A 6,709-nucleotide genomic window follows, 5' to 3' on the forward strand; every position below is an offset into this window, starting at 1 on the left:
GGGGGGGCTGTGCCGGCCTGCCGGTGGTCTGTGCAGGCTCCGGTGGGCTGTGCCGGCCTGCCGGGGGGCTGTGCCGGCCTGCCGGTGGTCTGTGCAGGCTTCGGGGGTCTGTGCAGGCATCGTCCGATTGGACTACAAGTCCCATCGGGCGATGCCTGCTACCATGACAGTGATTGACACATTAGCCAATGATGGGACAGTAGTAGTCCCATCATCCGGCTAATGTGTTTAAAGTTAAAAATAAAAATAAAAAAAAAAATTACATGCTACATACATGCTACATACATACAACATGCATACTACATACATGCTACATTCATACTACATACTACATACATGCTACATTCATACTACATATATACTACATGCAACATACATACTACATATATACTACATGCATGCAACATGCATACTACATATATACTACATGCAACATACATACTACATATATACTACATGCATGCAACATGCATACTACATATATACTACATGCTACATACATACTACATATATGCTACATACATACTACATATATACTACATGCATGCTACATACTGCATGCTACATACATGCTACATGCTACATACATACTACATATATGCTACATACATACTACATATATACTACATGCATGCTACATACATACTGCATGCTACATACATACTACATGCTACATACATACCACATATATACTACATACATACTACATGCATGCTACATGCTACATACATACCACATACATACTACATACATACTACATGCATGCTACATGCATGCTACATGCTACATACATAACACATATATACTACATGCATGCTACATACATACTACATGCTACATACATACCACATACATACTACATACATACTACATACATACTACATGCATGCTACATACATACTACATGCTACATACATACTACATATATACTAGATGCATGCTACATACATGCTACATACATACCACATACATACTACATACATACTACATACATACTACATGCATGCTACATACATACTACATGCTACATACATACCACATACATACTACATATATACTACATGCATGCTACATACATACTGCATGCTACATGCATGCTACATACATACTACATACATACTACATGCATGCTACATACATACTACATGCTACATACATACTACATATATACTACATGCATGCTACATACATACTACATGCTACATACATACCACATACATACTACATACATACTACATGCATGCTACATACATACTACATGCTACATACATACCACATACATACTACATATATACTACATGCATGCTACATACATACTGCATGCTACATGCATGCTACATACATACTACATACATACTACATGCTACATACATACCACATATATACTACATACATACTACATACAATACATTCATACAATACATACATAGACATACAGTACATATAACATAGAGTAACATACTTACCAATACTTGTCACATTGTTCCCCGAAGCCATTGTCTTTTACGGAATAAATATTAACATAACAAACCACAAAAATACTCACCCACGATCCGAAGCAGTCCACGAGTGTGTCCCACGACGATCTTGGGTAGAGAACTGCAGCATCAGATGAAAAGAGGTTCCTCTCCCACAGCCCCAGGAACAGATTTGCATATGCCGGTGCATATGACGCTCCCATTGCTGTACCCTGGAGCTGCAGGTAGAAGGACCCCTTAAAAATAAAAAAAATTATGTGATAAACTAAATTCCAAAATCTCTGTAATAAAATTTATCATGGAAAGAGAATAATCCGACATAGATAAAAAATATCTAGTAGCCTGTATACCATCTGAAACAAAAAACCGAGAATAATGTCCAATGATAGAAAATATTTTATTAGATATCCAACAAAAATGTATATATGTATATATGTTTAAAATTAATAATAAGGGGAGGCCAATGCCAAAATGAAGGCACAGCCTGGGGACAGCAATAATCACTCAATTAAATGCACCTGCGATGATATCACACAATGTAAAGTGAAAAATAAAAAAATTATAATATATGTAAAAGCATATAAAAAATACTAGTGCAAACAACATATAATGAGTGCAAGCAAAAAAGGAACTGTGTAAAAATTATGTATATGTATATAAAAATAATAAATGCCAAAATAATTAATAATAAATATAATACCACAAATAAAGTGCAATGTGCCACAATGTTATAAACAAAAAACATGTGCAAAAATTCCACATATATGTGAAAGCACAAGCAGAGTGCTGCAATAATTAATAATAAATAAGCTGCCACAATTAAAGTGCAATGTGCCGTAATAATATAATAATTCAGCGCTAATAACATAAAATAATAAATAAAGATTCACAAAAATTGTGGACAGTGTAGATACCTTTCAGCTGCTTCTGTCCCCAGGATGTGCCAGCCCCGACGCGCGTTTCGGCGTACCTTCGTCAGGGGGTGGCAACATCCAGACAGGAAGGAGTTTAAATAGGGCAGATGACCAATGAGAGCGGGGGGAGTGTATGATGACGCACGCAAGGCATCGTAGGTAACCAGGCAACCCCACGCCGTCGGCCCACGTGTATCCCCGATCGTCGCAATGCAGTGATGCGGCGAACAGGGACGCAGGCACGGCGGGCGGGACTCCCGGAACCCGATGCCAGCGCGCATGCAACACGGACCGCTGTCATTGGGTTACATAAAACACATGGTACATGAAGACATTAGGCGCTCTGTGATTGGATGGGTAGGACACATGACACACAGGTCCTGAGCGCACATAGCATAAACAAAAGAATCACATGGTATGAAAATCCTATTTGATATAAAGGAAAATAGAAGCTAATACAAATATAGTGCTAACATATAATACACAATATATAATATATAAGACAAGCACCAAAAAAAAAAATAGCCATATACAGTTATAAATAAGATTAATTATAACAAAAAATAATAATACATAATAGTAAAAAAATATAAAAATGGAAAAATAACAATAAATAATAATAATAATAAATAAATATATAATGGTAAATAATAAAAAATAATAAAAAATGAGTAAATAAATAAAAAATAAAATAAAATAAATATTAAATAATAAATAATGAAAAATAAAAAAATAATAAAAAAAAAAAATTATAAAAATAAAAAATAAAAAATAAAAAATAAAATAAAAATAAAAATAAAAAATAAATAAAAAATAAAAAATAAATAAAATAAAATAAAGAACAGTGATAATAATTGATAATAATGGTACGATATATACGAATGGCACAAGGTAATTGCTGATAAAACTTAGCATCCAGCTTCTTTTATATCTTTTTATATATATATCATATTTTATATTATTAATTATTCTTTTTTATTGGGTATGTGATATATTTATTAATTTTTTATTTATTCACATGGTTTTATTACTATGTATTGATTATATATAATGCTTATACATATTTTTATTTGTCATTTTTTAGTCCTAAGTTTTATCAGCAATTACCTTGTGCCATTCGTCCATTATGTTGAATCTTGGAGTTGATTGATGCCATTAGGCTACTTTCACACATCAGGTTTTCGGTGTCAGGCGCGATCCGGCGAATGTTTTGTAAAACCTGATGTGCCGGATCCGGTTTTCTGCCGGATCCGTCTTGTTCTTGACAGACAAAACCGGATCCGTCTCATCCGGTTCATCCGTTTTTCTATCCGTTTTTCGACGGATTACGCCGGATCCGGTTTTTAAAATTGACCCTTGTGGCCTTCCGAACGGGATTGGCTACTGGAAAACTATATATAGCATGTTCCTACAGCCCTTCTTTGACAGGTTGTAGAGAAGAAAGTGCAGGTTGGAGAGAAGAGCAAGTTACTGGCGAAGATGGATGTTGTCATTGGAAATATTACCACTAGAAGTTCTGTGACGGTTTCAGGGACAATTTTACACTATACTTTATGTCACCTCAAGGCAGAGTACACTGGGATGACAGAGTGTGAAAGATTTGTGCCCTAACCAAACTTGTGTACCTTCTGGACCAACAGTATATACCTTTGCCAACCAAAGTTGGCTATCTTGTCATGGTCTTACTATTTTTACCTTTAGGCCACAGGTGTGTACCTGGTTGTGTTTTATGCAAAGTATTTCACCTTTTAACAAAAGTTGTGTACATTGTTAGGAAATCACCAACAATAAACACAACTTTTTAGGTGAAATACTTTGCTTCAAACACAACCAGGAACACAACTGTGGCAAAAAGCTAAAATTTACCCACAGTTATATACCTGGTTTTGAATACCTTTTTACCTTTGAAATACCCTGTATTTAACCTTTTTTTTAAACATAGTTCGCCGCAGAAAGAAATGACAGACAACCATTGTGAAACGATACTTTAACTTTTATTTAAAATTTTTTTTTTTTCGTAAAATGTTTTTAAAGTGCAAAAAACTTTTTTAATAAAGGTTTTAAACCCAATGGGCATTTTTATTACAAAAAACACACATTACAAATCTGTGTACTGTGGGGTGGAAATACTGCTGGAGGGGCTGCGGGACACTTCGACACTGGGTGTGTGGAGAGAGGACTGGGATCGTGGTGGGGAAGGAACAGTTAGAGGTGAAGGTGTGGAAAAAGCTACAGAATGGGTGGACATGTGGGAGGCAGAAGAGGTGGTGGGCGGTGGAGTGGAGGGTTGGGCAGGGACTGTAGGAGCAGATGATGTTGATGGAAAGTTGTATGGGGAAGGAGTTTGGTACGGGGAAGGAGTTTGGTACGGGGAAGGAGTTTGGTACGGGGCAGGTTGCTGGAAGTGGGGAGATGTCTGGTACTGGGGAGGTTGCTGGTACTGGTGAGGTTGCTGGTATGTAATAGGAGGGGGAGGATGGAAAGTGGCTGGAGGGGGTGCAGATGTAATAGGAGGGGGAGGATGGAAAGTGGCTGGAGGGGGTGCAGATGTAATAGGAAGGGGAGGATGGAAAGTGGCTGGAGGGGGTGCAGGTGGAGGAACTACAGTGGTGGGAGGTGGAGGTTGGGAGGTAACCTGCTGTAGAGCACCGTGGCACGAATGCATTACATGCATTCTGCTGGGTAGGAGATAGTGTTGCCATGCGCTCCACAACAGACCTGAAAAAGGTGTGGTTTGGCGAAGATCTTGCTTCTGAATGCATGGTTTGCAGAAGTGTCTTCACCTCCAGAATGCTGGAGTTGATCTGCTGAAAGCCTGCGGAGATTTGCTCTGACAAGACTTTTAGACAGTTCTGGAAAGATGCATTCAGATGCAAGAACTCTTGCGCATAACTCTTTTCCTGACCCCTCTGCCGCTGCCGCCCAGTACCCGCAGGTGTACTAGAGGTGGCGGGGCAGAAGGGTGGGGTAAAGGGAAAGCGATCTCCTCACCAGCAGCTTCATGTAATGTAGGCGGCCACGATGCTCCTGTGCTGGTGGATGGGACAGATGGGTCGAATGTGTGGGAAGGCTGGGAAGGTGCAGATGTACCGGGGCGGTCGAAGTGTCCCTCGGTGCCGGTCTCCTCAGGGATCGCCTCAGAAGGGTCCAATCGTGCAGGCTCCCGAGTGCTGCTCACCGTGCTGTGGAATAAAGAGAAAAAAAAACAATTAAAATACTGACATGGTATGGCCCTGGCTGAAAAAAAAAAGTTACATCTAACATTTTTTTCACATGTGGTGTGTAATATTTACCTTCTGGTGAGCATTGTTTCCCGGAGGAACGACAGGGCTTGTGCGTACTTGTACTTGCTCCTGCGTCCTCCAGATCCACTCGGGGCCCGCATCTCTTTATTGAACTCCTTCTTGAAACGATCCCTCACAGACCGCCACCGATTCACAATTCTGTTCCCTGAAACGAGAAAGGAGTGGTTAGTATACAACATCAGTGTTTCACAAACTCCAGTCCTCATGGTCCCCAGGGGTCATGTTTTCAGGATTTAGATAGTAAATAGAAATCCTGAACACATGATCCGTGGGGACCACGAGGACTGGAGTTCGGGAAACACTGGTTTACATCAAGCAACCGGTACTGTATATACTTACGCTCTTTAATCTGGGCCCGAACATCGAGGTCCTCCCAGCGGCCCACAAGGAGAGAACAGATTTCCTCCCAGAGTCGTCGGGTAACGATCAGGTCAGCGTGGCGGCGGTCAGCCATATTCCAGAGCGGCTCCCTTTCTCTGACGAGATCGATGAGGCGGTCCACATCAATCCCTCCATCCTCACCGTCAGAGTCGGGAGCACGCTGTGAAGGCTGTTAAAGAAAAAGACAAAAATAACATAATTAGCCTCCACAAAAGAAATGAAATAAAAAGTGCAAAAAAACAAAGCAAAAATATTTATACTTACACGCTGGTGACCGCCGCGTTGCTGTCGCCGACGACCCTGGGAGGCACTGCGAGGACCTCTTGGCCGAGCACCAGATTGGGAAGACTAGAGAAGAAAACAAAAAATGTTATGTCTTTGGATGTAGGCATTTGTTTGCTGTGTGTGGTCTGCAGAACATTGTTTTCTATGTGTTGTGTGTAGTGTGATGTTGTGTTTCTGCGTTTGATGCAAAAAACTTACCAATTGTGAGCCCACTCCAAGCGTCTGTCCACCCCTTCCTTCTTCTTCTGGGAGCTCCTCTTCATCTTGTGATTCCTGTTTTGAAATAAAAGGCAATGAATAGACATATATTACAGAGATGATGGATTTTGGAAATAAAAACTTACCG

This window comes from Dendrobates tinctorius, unplaced genomic scaffold, assembly GCF_039654945.1.
Source record: "Dendrobates tinctorius isolate UK_male_01 unplaced genomic scaffold, ASM3965494v1 ptg000064l, whole genome shotgun sequence".
In the NCBI taxonomy this organism is placed as follows: Eukaryota; Metazoa; Chordata; class Amphibia; order Anura; family Dendrobatidae; genus Dendrobates; species Dendrobates tinctorius.